The sequence below is a fragment of the Pseudopipra pipra genome, chromosome 3 (genome assembly GCF_036250125.1).
Source record: "Pseudopipra pipra isolate bDixPip1 chromosome 3, bDixPip1.hap1, whole genome shotgun sequence".
Taxonomy (NCBI): Eukaryota; Metazoa; Chordata; class Aves; order Passeriformes; family Pipridae; genus Pseudopipra; species Pseudopipra pipra.
The window spans coordinates 28,376,276-28,389,768 of record NC_087551.1 but is presented as its reverse complement, the minus strand read 5'-3'; the positions used below and the strand labels follow the sequence as shown (position 1 = coordinate 28,389,768).

Here is a 13,493-nt window from a genome sequence, read left to right as displayed (position 1 = left end):
ATCTTGCTACTCCCACCTGTGGATCTTGTGGGATGAAACTAGGTACAGATTTCTTTAAATGGTCTCTTTAAATGAAAAAACAATCTTCTTGGTCTCCTAGAAAGATTTTGATAGTTTGAGCATCATTTTCCATGTAGGATTTGTCCAAGACACATAATCTACTGTCTGCAAAGTAGTTGAAAGCTTTGGGGCCTTAAAATAACCATTCAGTAGTATCTATAAAGCTCAATATTTGTCTCAGCTAAATATCTGTGCATGCTGCTGCTCTTATCATTTAGCAGCACTGTTAAGCACTGTCTCAGAAATGTTACTGTTGCATCACCTCAACTCAGCTGCAATTGCAGATTAAACAAGAAGGAAAGCAAAGCTTTCTCTACATGTTTTACAGCTCATATGCTATAATCATTACCAGGACAAAATAAATAGAGAGGGGGAGTGGGGAGAGAGCATGAGGGTGTGAGCAATAAGTATAGCTGTAAGCCTGTTTTCTTTGTGCATTTTAATAGAGATCTCCTGCTACACTGAAGCCTGTATGTGGCTCAGTAATAGCCTCCTCTGTGCTGCTCTAGCCACGACTCATCATTTGCTGCATGTCTAGTACTAAAGGCTGGACCTTGCCTTGCCCTTCTACCCCACAACAGCTGCTTTGTTTCCTTTCACTAACAGTCAGACATTACAAATTCCTTCCCTCTAAAGCCATTATAACAGAACCGGCACCACCCCAAGTGGTTTCAGAACTAACTGATTTAGATGCTGGAATCTGCTGCAAGGCCAAAAATAACTCCCCATTTCTTTCTCCTTCATTGGTGAAAGTAAGAGAGAAAGTGGCCAATGACAGAGACACAAATCCCCTGTAGGCATCGGAGACAAATCTATTTTGTGTCAGAAAAAAAAAATAATGCTCTTGAAAAATGTTTCTTTGCTCAGGCCAATAGATACAGACCTGCTGCATGCAATTTTGCTGAACCGATGGTATCACTTGAATGGCTCACAGACTACATAAAATGCATTACATAATTATATTTTTAAACACTGTCCCCAGCTGTGCTGATGCACATAAAAGCTGTGTTTACAATGGACTCTGCACATGTAATTATTTTGTGGCACTAACTCTGTGCATTTCCTTGATGGATGCTCCACGGTGCATAAAATTGTAGCTTTTATCATAGATTCTTGAATGTATTCTTTGGATGTTCCAGCTTTAAATACTTTGTTGTCCTCACATGGGTGAACAGGACTGATGCCTGAAAGGGCTAAATTATTACATCTGAGGGAACACCTTTAAGTCCTCCGGGAGCAGCAGAGGGGGAAACATGATGAGTGTTGGATTTGAGGCACCTGGGTCACTGGAAGCACTGAGCAGCAGAGCCGGCTGCTCCTTCATGAGAGGTTTCCTGTGTTGATCTTCTGGACAGAGCAAGGGCCCTGCACCTATTTGGCTTGCACAGGTTCATCCCAAGCTGATTAATGCTGCATCAACCCAGATGCTTTGTAGGACAGGGAGGCTAAACAATGCCTGGTGCCCGTGTGAGTGCAGGAGCAAAGGGGCTGGAGGCTGCCCGTGGGGAGTCAAACAGAACATAGCCTGGACTGTTGGGATCAAAGAACAGCTTTGATTAATTTCTATTCTGTTTGTATACAGTGAGTGAGCTCCCAGCATTTCACTGTGAGCTCTCCCTTCTCTGTTCTCCATGCAGTTGTGGAATACCAAGCATTTCTTCATGCTAGAGCAGTAGTTGATGCATAGGACCCAGCAAAGAAGACTGTGTATTTATTTTAGATCTGTTCCAGTATTCTTGAGTATTAATATCACTGTGAAAACCTAGATGCTGAAAGGATTGGTACATAACACAGTCCAAGAGTTTTGCCTGCCAAACAATAACACTTGGAAATAAATAAAGACAAAAAGTAATACAATATCTTGAACAACAGCTTCAAAATTATGGAAGAGCAGCATCATGGGTAGCTACCTTTATTTTTTTTTTTACTATTGCTGCAAAGAACTGGCAGACTTTTATTGTCAATAAGCAAAATGGTTTGGCATTTTACCTCTCATGTCTGGCTAACCTTAGGTATAAGACTGCACAAAGGAAATGCAGGTTTTATTGCAAACTAGTTTTTAATGGCAGATGTTTGTTGGAAATCAGGTCCGCTTTCTGGTAATAGATAGCTTGAATTCCTTTGTTATCATTCCTTGCCCTTTTCAGTCCTCTGTTTGGTCATGGAAGCTGGAAGCCTATGCTTTCCCAAGGACAGTTGCACCATTTAAAGTAGTAATTGGTCTAATGCCAGTAGTGATCAAATTGTTCCAAAGCAAATGGCTTGACTGTTGGTAAACCAAGTTTTCCACTCTCACATGAATATAGTCTTCTCCCATCATAGAAACTCTTCAGCTATGGATGTCCTTAGCATTCCCTCTCTTTGGCATGTGAAGTTTACATACCAGCTTCTAGGCTGTTGATGCATTTTGCACCAAAATGTCAGGTGATGGAAGAACAATCTCTGGAGTGGAAAAAATGTGGAACTGCATAAGTTTATTGTATGTTCGTTTGCATAGTCTACCTTTCAGATAAACCTTATCCCTGTAAGTGTACTGGTGCTTGAAAAAGAGTCCTTGAATAACCTGCACAAAAGCTGAACCACCAGAGGTGCTACTTTGGAAAAGCAAGCAGAGGAAGGTATCAGAAGCAAGGCAGAAGAAACGCTTCTGGAGTAAGCACCCCCTGGTATTGTTCACTATATGTCTCTATCCTGTTTTTGCAACACAAGGTGTTATTATTTTATTAGAGATAACGTGGCTTGTACATATGAAAAGAGGGTACATTCTCACTGGGTAAGACAGACATACATTACTGAAGTATGTATTATTTTCTAAAAGGGCTTATTTCCTTCTAGTCCCTTACTCTAGAGAGCCCTGCTGAAAGTCTGTCAGCCATCTAGGCCAAAATATGTTTTTCAAATATGTGATCATCTTATACAAATCAACATAATTCCATGTGCTTTCATAGAGCTATGACTTAAACCAGTGGAGGATCTAACTCCTCAGTATTTTATGTAACACAGATAAACACCAAAATTTGTGATCAGAGAGGAAATATTTCTAGGTGTAACATGCTTGCATCATTACTCTTCCACATTAGTTACAGTCCTTTGCTGCAGCCACTTGTGCAAGACTTTTGTGCTTATCTTTACAGTACATGGAGATAAGGGTTGCTTGTATTTTGCAAAACGTTAGTGTTATGTACAGATGAAGGCAAGAATCCACACTGAAATTAGTACAAGTTTTGCAGACTACTGTCTGAACCCCGATCTTTCCCTTTTTGTGTCTAAGTCATCAGGGACTTCTCTTTCCAAAAGCAAAACAATGCTTTGAGAAGTCACAGTTCAGTATAAATTATGTCATCACTATTAGGTGTTGAGGTATCATCTTTGTTGCATTAAGTCCCTCTTGGAAACGTCCAATAAAGCCAGAAAGAAAATGAGACTTATTTTACAGATTTTTTGAGCACTCTAATTCCATTTTTGCTATAATATTATCTATGAGAAGCTTTTTCTCTTTTAATTCCATAAAGCTCTATCACTATATTATCTAAGCAGCTAAGTACTGAGATTATGTAAGTTGAACATAATAGGATGTCTGTAAAACTTTACTCCTTCCAGCTTTGGAAATTTCTACATTGCTCTTCTACAGTGACTCAGCTGAAGATCTCCCATATGATCTAGGAGAATGTGTGGTAGGGTGGGATTTCCACCCTTTGGAGGAATGTAGAAAGATCCTCAGGTATGACCTCAGCTTCAGCCTTGCTCTCTTCTCGTGTCCCCTTGACTTTGCTGGGCAATCTTTAACCACTGAGCAGCAGATGCTTGCTGTAGTTCCTGCCAGGCATTTCACTTCTGTCTTTCTAGGAATGTTTACCTAATGTTTTCCTAGGAAAAAAAAAATCCACCTTTTGATTTTGCACAGCAGGAGAATTTGCCTGTTGTACCAGATAATAACCTCAATATGTACTTTCACAGTCTGCTTCTTTTAGAGGATATTTTTGGCCCATAAGTGGTGTTTTAAGAATAATTCTACCAGTACTATTTTTATAATATGTATCACTTCATGGTGCATTACCAACCATATGGCCAAGCACACTACATGCAGCTACATTGCAAGGTTTACTGCCCAGTAGGCATGAGAAGCATTTATTTTGAATGATATGTATTGAGGAAAAAAATTCGGCTTCAAAGGTACAAGCTTAGGACCCTTATTTCTCTTCTTGGTTCTCCCTTGGTTTTAAAAGAGGTTCAGCTTTTCTCCCTTGGAATCTCACTGCAATAATGTGGGCTCAGAGCAGCTGTTTTTACTTTGCCTTGCTGATAACTGGCAGGAGATAAAATACGGAGGAGTAAATTCTGCCTGGCTGCTACAGGTTGCATCACACAATCACTGACTGGTAGGTCTCTGAGAATTGTTACTGATAGCTAGATTTTATCATGGTAGGGGTAAGAGCTCATGAAACAGGATGACTCAAGGAATGACTAATGAACAGTTTATGATGAAACTTCTGTCTAAGCCATGTCAACTGTGACCAAAAATTATCACCAGGGAGTTATTTGACAGTCTAGGGTGAGTGAGCAGATGCCCTGAGTCCACCTTGTTGTAGAGAAGTGTCTTGAATGTAAAATCCACTAACTCAGTTTGTATCAATTAATGTCAGTGGGGAAAACCACAAATGGTGATGTGGCATGCTGGTGAACTATGCTGTTACCCCTCAAGTGGCTTCTCCCATTTAGAGCTGGCCATTTAATGAGGTAGATGATACTGCCATTACTTTGCGTTTTTCTCTTTTGTAAATAAATCATTCCAGTTAGATGTATACACACAGCTTTGTTTTGTGTGTTCATACAGAAATGCAGACTCCCAGGAACAGTTCCAGCTACTCAGCTGGGATTACATTATCAACACAGGCATCATCATATTTAGGTGGGCCTCCTATGCAAATGTCACGGGGAGTTCCCCTGTGTGACTCTAATTTATGACTCTACCAAAATATCCTTCTTCAGTTCCTTGATCCTAGGCCCTTTATATATGGTTTACAGGTACCTTTGCTTTTCTTGGGACACCAGTAGCTCCTGTACAATCCCAAATCATTAGTTACGCGCCTAAGTCAATGTGGAGGTATCAACTACTGTATTGACTTAGCAGTGCTCAGTAAAATTACCTTCTGCCTTCTTATGCCAATGGTCATGTCTTGCTTTCTGTACATCAACATCCTGCCAAAATGCATTATTTCCCCTGGAGAAGAACAAACTCCCCCTTTTGGGCAGGGTACAAATGAGTCCAGACGTGCTCAAGGTGCGGGGGCTAGAAAGGGGATATGTGCAAGTTTTGCTCTGGGCAGTCAAGAGATGAGATGGGGATCATGGGAAGTCAGAGGCTTAGCCTTGGCTCTGATAATGATTTTTTTGTGTGGTCTTTTGTAAGCTCTTTCATGTTTCCACCTCATTTTTCTCAATCCTAAAATGGAGTTCAAAATCATCACTTCTCTAACACCTCCCCCTCCACACACACACATAGAGTTGTGAGAAGCTTTAATGTTTATCTCAGAGGCTTTGAACAGTATTATACATCCAGGGAATGTATACAGGCATTTAGACCCCAGAATGAGCTTAAGAAAAACATCAGTAAAGAAAACAGCATTTATATTTTAATCATATTTATCATAAATTTAGGATTGGAACAGAATATGTGATTAACAAACCTGCAAAACAAGCTTTGTTTCATTGGCTTGAGCTGCTTTCTAGTTCTGTTTGTGTACTTCAAAGTGATGTTCAGTCTTTTTAAATGAGTCACAGGACTGGAAGAACAAAAATATTTGATGGTAACATATAGCAGCAAAACAATTACTCTTTTCATTCTGACAGGCATGATAACCAGAATAGCAAGTTAGAGCTAGAGGTCTAGGCTGGTAGTTTCTTTCCACATATCAGGGATTTTAGATCTGCTTGCAAGACAGTGAAATAGAACTGAAATGTCATAAAAATTAAAAGATAACACCAGATCAAACAATAAAAGCAAGCATGCCTGTTAGGATACAACTATTTACACTTATAAAGGCACTACTGGTCAGTGAGTCCATGCAGTATTCTCACACAGCACAGCCTTGTCTAGCAGTTTTCTGTACCTTTATCCAGAGGAGACTCCTTTCCACCCTGCTTGCTGCATTGCACCACTGATTTAGTGAAGACATCATCCTCATAAGGATGCTCTTCTAACTCACCTCTGAAATCCGCTTGCTTTTCTCCTCTGACAATTAGGTTTAAATGTGCTGCAGCAAAGTACTCATCCTTAGCAGTCGTATGGCTTTTTAAGTGATAAACTGCATTAGCAAATTCCTTATTAGATAATCTATCAAATGAGGTCATACATAATTTTAGCAGTCTCATCTTGATTTATAGCATGATCACAGCAAATTATGCACACACAAACCAGCATGCTAGCTGTCAAAGTCAGGTATTTTCACTCTGCTAAAAACTATTGCCAGGCCAGCCCAGTGGCCTACTGGTAGAACTCTGCATCACCATGGCTTGCCCAGTTTGCAGGATAGCCCTCAGGCTCACCCCTCACCTTTTATTAGGACTGATGAGAGTTCAAGGCAGTGGGTTAAGTATTTGCTTCATACATTCTAACAATAATCCTTAATGGTGTTTATTCTGACAGATTTTCCATACTCCTCTTAAGTAAGGGCAAGGGTAAGCTTAGGTATGGGGAAACTGGGTCTGCGGGGTGCTGATCTTCTCCCTGCCTCCCTTCTGTGTTCCCAAGGGAATGAAAAGCTAGTTGGAGTGAATCATCAGGCAGCATTGCGCACGACTGTAACAGAGTCTGCTTCCCAGTCCAGGCTGCTTGGGCTGGTAGAGACTTGGTTGCCTGCACCCACTGGCACTGGAGGAGGCAGTGCTCCATCTCCTACAGCCATCTGCACTGGGGAGCCATGCCACCTGCCTTGCTACAAGCACAAGTGATGAGATGCAGAGAAAAACGGGAAGGATCTTCAGGAGAAAATGCTGTTTCTGAACTGCCCTTCGCTATCACTGCTGCTCTGTTGTTCGCTGCAGCACCCATGTTGGAAGTAAATTGCTCCCGGGATCCAAAAGGGACACGATTCCTATCCCCCAGCTTCAAACTTCTGCAAGTAACATTTCATCCATGGAGATTTATCTGTAACTACCATAGGGGGGAGCTGCAATAAATTATCTGATCTTGCCTTTCTGTTCACCTGCTCTCAACTCACATTGCTATTTCTAGGGTTTAAGCTGTGCAAAGTGGCAAGAGTACGTCATCTCCATTTCCCACTGGACTTGTGGCCAAACTCTGTCTGTGAAGGACCAAGTGGGATGGAACAAGATGTGTTGTTCGGCATTCCAGGTATCTTGCCCCTAAAATGTAAAATAAAAATTAATTGAAAATCTGAACAAAAATTTCCCCTGGAAATATTAGATCATAGAGGCCTAACTATCACTATATGAAAACTTCTTGAAACGCTTAATACAAAAGTCTCCATGTTGTATTCACAATAATATTGCTGGGATGAGAGTCTGGAAGAAACCAAAGTCATTCATCAAAATGAGCTAGCAAAGGGCATGCTTTCAGCGGATGGCACTGCTGTTTTGCACACACTATGGTAATTTGGCCTAATCCTGCTGAATGAGCTTTTCATGCATATGTGTGTATGCATATCTGTCATGAGTGAAATCTATTGCATCCTCAGTTGACAAGCTGTGTGTGGCAGATTGCAGCAGGGTTTGGGGAAAGAAATTCATGACCCAGGCTAAGAGCAGAGCATAGAAGTTCCCTCTGGAGCTCACCAGCCAGAACAGCAATTGCACCCCCTCCCCAGAGTGGTACCAACACCAGTCTGGGGTCCCTCTTCCCTCTGCTCCTTTTACCCCATGCCAGAGTGGCTGAAGATGCAGCAGAGAGGATGATGAGAAGGGGTTTGTTTCTTTGGGGCACAGGTATACAGTGAATATTGGGCAAGTGATGGAGAACCTGGGTTGTGCCAGCCCTGCAGTAAGGTATGCCACAGGATGGAGAGGGGTGAATGGGCAGGAGTGGAAAGCTGTCTGCAGAAAGTGTGAAATGCCCCCATGCACCTAAGGATGAGTGCTGAGGGAGAGTGAGAGGCTCTGTGGACAGCCCTGCAGACCACGCAGCACTACCGTGCAAACCTTCTCACCTGGGTCTGTGCTGCAGGGGCATGTCCCACTGAGCAGCACTGACCAAAACTGCAGCTGGAAGCAGGGCAGAAAGTCTCCTTTGATGCAGTGGGCACTGGGCTCCCTGAGTGCCCTGGCTCCTGGATAGGGACCCCCAGGTGGGCAGGGAAGGGGGTACAGCCCCATCTCCCCACTTCACCTCTGTAGGAGTCCCCTGGGGGAGCAGCTGTGGCGCCCCCCGACTCCGTGGGGTGATGGGGTCCCCTCAGCAGCCCCGGGTTGGCCGCTCCTTCTGTAGACCTGCCTCTGCAGAGGTGTTTGCAGCCATTGGCACGGGCGCTGCAGCGCTGGTTGCCTGGCAGCAGGAACGCGTCCTCTTCCCCATGACAAACATCATCTCCATCGACCCAGACCACCTCCCGTTTCAAATGTCTGTCCGTGCCGGAGAGCCCAGCAAGGGGAAACGTAGCTCACCGAACAGAGTAGAGCAAGCCTCATTTCATCACTGGAGCGATGCAGGGACCCTTGCACTGATCAGCTGCCCCACAGGTGAATTCATCCAGCACCATAAGTAAAATTCTGTGTGCTCGGCCATTCAGCACAGATTAGCACTAAGAGGACAAGCCCCCTTAAAGAAGTACATGCTAATTAGGTGCATGAATACTTAGCTTTCTACAGAGCTGTCAGAGGAAAAGTAACTGTGAAGCTAAGCCCCACATCTGCCTTTTTGTGTCTGGGTTTTTGGGTCCAGCTGAAAACACACTAATGTTCTTGATGTGCTGAAAGAAGGCAAAGTGTGGTATCTGATCAGGAGCACGGTGTTGCTACAGGTCTCTGTGGCTTATAAAGCATGTGCGGTGTGTTTCTTTGCTCCCAGCTTGGCACTCAGCCCCGAGTGTGCCGCTGCATCCAGCCTCTGTGCTGTAGTAACTCTAGTGCTGAACATCATCACAATCACAGGATTATGAATTTGAGACACAAAACCCACCAACTTCAGAGATATCCATCTTCTTTAAAAGAAAGCAAGCCATTATGAGTCAGGCACATTATCTACCAGCAGCCCACTGAAGAGAGCTGTCTTCTGCAGGGAGGCGGAGGATAGGAGGATGCCTGATGAGTGCAGCAAGGGCGAGGGCACAGGGAATGGAAGGGGGGAACACAGGAGCTGTGATCTCCATGACATGGTGCCAGTGCTGTGCAGGGAGCACCCAGGAGGAGAAGCCAGTGAACTCTTTGCCCAGGGGACTGTGGTGTACAGCAGGGATGTGGATTTGGGCTGCTCAGGCTCTGAGAGAAGCTGGGTTTGATGGAAGTGCGAAGGTGCCCAGCGGTGCTGAGCTCCACACCACCACAGCTGATCGCTGCCTTGCAAGGTGGGGTGGGTACCTCTATGCTGGGGTGTAGTTATTTGTAGAAACAGAATATAATGAGACCCTCTCTTCCTGCCTGCAGGAAGGCTGAAATTAGTGTGGCCTGTCAGGCATTTTCTCAGTCTACTCTGAAACAGAAGATTTGTCTCGAGGAGGCTCAAGCTACATGAAAGCACTCACAGCAGGTACAGAGGCAGCTCCCTCCTGACTGTGACTGGTTAATATAATGTGGGAATAAGCATCATGCCATTTAGGAGCTGTAACTTCATCCTCTACGACATCAGCATCAGCCTGTCCCCACCTAGTGCTGTGGCTCAAGGGAGCCAAAGACAAGGCAAAAGGAGAGGGGCAGGGACTGGCTGCAGGGAGGTACCTGGCAGGGGAGTGCAGCAGCTTGTCTGTTTTCAGGAGAAGAAGGAAATCTCTGGTAGGTGCTGCACAAGAGGAGCTGTGGCGCAGGGGTGTAGCTGTTGGGAGGAGGGTAGGGAGGAAGGGCTGCTATTTAATTGCCAGCCCTGGTTCTATCAGCAAATAGGAGGACAAGCTGTCACTGGTGTGCAAGGTAGCAGATGGCCTAATTGTGAGATTTCTCCCTTGCAAGAGCAAAATGCTATACTGTTTTTAACATCTTTGCCTAAAGCTGAGTGCTAGCTTCAGATACTAGCAAGATACACTGTACAGAGGCACTTTGTGCCAGAAATGTGCTCTAGTGATAATCAGGAGAAAACGGTCCTTGAAGTGACATTTAAAAAATAATTATTATGGCCTATTGCTGTTAGTCACACATCCCGAAAACTGATCTGGCTAACAGAGCTTTCCAAAGCATCTTCTGCTTGACAGATCATCTGGAAATTATGCCATCATTGTGTCACCGTGTCTCGCCTTATAACCCCCAGGACACTCTCTATGCACACCATTTCTTCCCTCTTCTGGGGGGAAAATAATTCTCTCTGGCTTCTGATTTTTCTCGTGCTGTTTCAGCTGGTTTTGTGCAGATTCTTGTCTCAGCCATTTGCTGGAGAGCACAGGGCTTCCTTTCCCAGAGGCAGCTATGAAGCGTTGCCACCTCATCTCTCCTTGGGTGCCTCATAGAAGCTCAATGCTCTGCAAAGCTCCAGGCCTGCAGACAGAGACAGCAGAGCTCGCCAGTGTCACACTAATATCAGGTGCTTGAAACTTTATATTGAAGGTGCAGGGTCGTCAGTGGTGAGTCGTTATGGCAGGTGCATTTTGTCAGCTCCAGCTCTGATCTGACAACAGGGGAGAGGGCAGTGAGTAGCACCTCTCTCAGCTGGATCAGGTTTGCAGAGAAAACTCTGATAAGGACTTATGTGGAGAGAAAATTTTGACTAACCTGTAAATGTGCTTAATATTACTTATCGGTGAGGGCAAAACTCATGGCAAGCATCAGCTTGGAATGGAATCAAGTGAATGCTCTGTTTGAGGATAACAGCCCTTGTTGCTTTTTTTGCAGGCCAATGACCATATTTTCAAGGACTTTTGCCTGCTGAGTACATTATGTATTGCCTCTTCCTGCCAGGCCTTTAAACTTCATGATGTCTGTTGGGGTTTTCTGTTAATAAAAGTGTTTTAATGGGTTATCTGTAAGCTTTGTCTCCTAAGTATTGGGATGTATTAAATGTTCTTTAAATCTACCTTTCCCTCACTGTCCCTCTTCAAAAGACTCTTATCTATGCAATAGATGTTTGTGCTGCAGCACTGTCCTCCTTCCTCTCCTCTGACTTTCTTTCCCTGTTTGCTCTCCTGCTAAAAAACACACAGCTGTGACACACCAGCCCATCTTTCAAATCCCACTGATTTCAGGTCTCTCTCAGTCTCTATGTAAATCTCCCTATCTTCCCCTTCAAGGCCCTCTGTAATGTTACTTTGCCTTTAATCTTGTTCCTCCCACTCCTCCTCCTGCCTGTATTCTCCCAGTCATCCCTCCTTTCTGCTCATTTTATCTTGTTCTTAGATGGTTCAATCTTGCTTTTTTTCTTCATATTCCTCAGACACCTCAATCCATCTCCCATTTGCTGTTAGACAAACATTTTTCCTCTTGTTATGTCAACTCTACCTTAAATTCCTATCTTTTCTTCCTTACTAGCACTAAGACACCACATACACTTATGCAGAGTCACCTGAGCTGTTGTCCCACGTGGTTTTCCTGGAGTGCACGTTCTTCACACCAGGAATTTGTAGTTCTCCTACAGTGCACACCCCGCAGATACAAACGCAAGGATCTTTTGAAGAGCAGCAGTTATGAGTAAGTAACTATATATTATTAATCCCCTTGCTTATATGATACACAGAAAACTTTAAACTCTCTCTAGCTGGGTAATAAGAAGAATCTTTTCTCTGTTGATGTGAAGGCACACTTTTTAAAATTGCTGTTTAACTATTTATTAGCTAGATAAATGCATAAAAATGCATTTAAACTTACAGTGACTTAAACTTCCTGTAGGCAGCGAAGCCATTTGAGGACCATAAATAAGAAGCAGGCTATTAGAAGAGGTTTGCAGTCTCACTGTACTACATTGCCTTACACTACCACGTCACCACTGGCTGTGTTCAAATTGCCTTTAACATCTTTACATTCCTGCACATGACAAACAATGGGGACCAGCTCCCATAGGACAGAGGAAATACAGCACCGAGTGTCTTGAGTCCATTTCTCAACTGTCATCAAATAGCTTTTATTCATGGCATAGCACAAGTGTCAGCCAACTGGCAAAGGCAGCCTATATTAAAAATGTTGGGGATTATTCATGTCAACAGACACAAGGCAGCTTTTCTCACTCGGTGGATCTGTACCAGCAGTGGTATGAAAATGCAGCAGGTTCTCTATAGTAATCTCAAATCTGAATAACTTTAGAAGGAGGCCAGCAGCAGACTGTCATTTCCAAGTACAACTAGAAAATTAATCTAGCACAGTTAGATGAGAGCTTGGATAAGGTGAGGGGTTTAACTGTGTGGTTAGATAGAAAAGGCTATACCATAAGGATGTCATCTAGAAAGACTAGGATGATTTTTTTTAAATGCTTAGATTGAAGATGGTCTGCAGGTTGTGAGCTGATGGTGGCTTCTCAGGTTTGCTTCTGATTACATAATTAGCTGTTAGGTCCTTGGCCTCTTTGATTGCAGGCATTTACTGTGCTATTTGGAATATGATTTCCGTGGGCCACATGATTTGTCTTTTATGGACAAGGTGCAATTTGGAAAGGGATTCATTTTTTTCTTTTTAAAAGATTAAAAAAAAATTGCTGTTTAACTAAAAATAACTTTTATTAAATTTTTGAGACTATTAATAGAAAAAAAATGAGATGGACACAAACAGTAAAATTGCTTACCTTAAAAACATCAGGCAAAGGTGGAAAATGATGAAGGTTTCAGATGTCTCAGGTTAACTGTTAAGGCCAATTCCCTGACCAGTTCTTTGAGTCCCACTGTATTTGCAGAAGACTATTATATTCTGTCATCTTGCATTTTTAAATTTTTCTTTTGAAACATATGGCCTGCTTTTTTCCTCCCCTCGATTATTTTTCACTAGTTTAATTCTCTGAACTCGGTGATGTTATGTGGATATGAAATCAGGAGCAATTTCAGTGGAAAATAAAAAATTAAGGCCCATGCAAGTCATCATGAATAAGGTGACCTGATCTGCTCTGACACAGATCTATGTTCCACTTATGCTCTGGAAAACTTTGGATACTGTATTTTTGTGGAAACCTAATTTCTGTACAAATGTGTGATGCAGAAGAAACCCAACTGGCAAAACCCTCAGACAAATCCCATGCCATCTCCATGACAACATATAGATGCATAGTCTGCTATATACATCCTTACTGGGAGACTGACTGCTCCTAGATTTTTTCCCACGAGGAGCTGAAAGGCAGACTGACCAACAGGCTGCAGAGG

General features: G+C 43.2%; 1 long non-coding RNA gene across 8 annotated transcripts in view; it reads left to right on the top strand.

Annotated features, from left to right (window-relative positions):
* LOC135411169 (uncharacterized) overlaps positions 1-13,493 on the top strand; it is a 44,887-nt gene that overhangs the window by 14,549 nt on the left and 16,845 nt on the right. For 7 of the 8 annotated variants that reach the window (XR_010429023.1, XR_010429021.1, XR_010429025.1 and 4 more), the window contains exon 1: positions 8,866-11,841. This is a non-coding gene — a long non-coding RNA (uncharacterized LOC135411169). Of the gene's footprint in view, positions 1-8,865; positions 11,842-13,493 lie in introns of those variants that run through there. The other variant, XR_010429022.1, reaches the window with a different exon arrangement.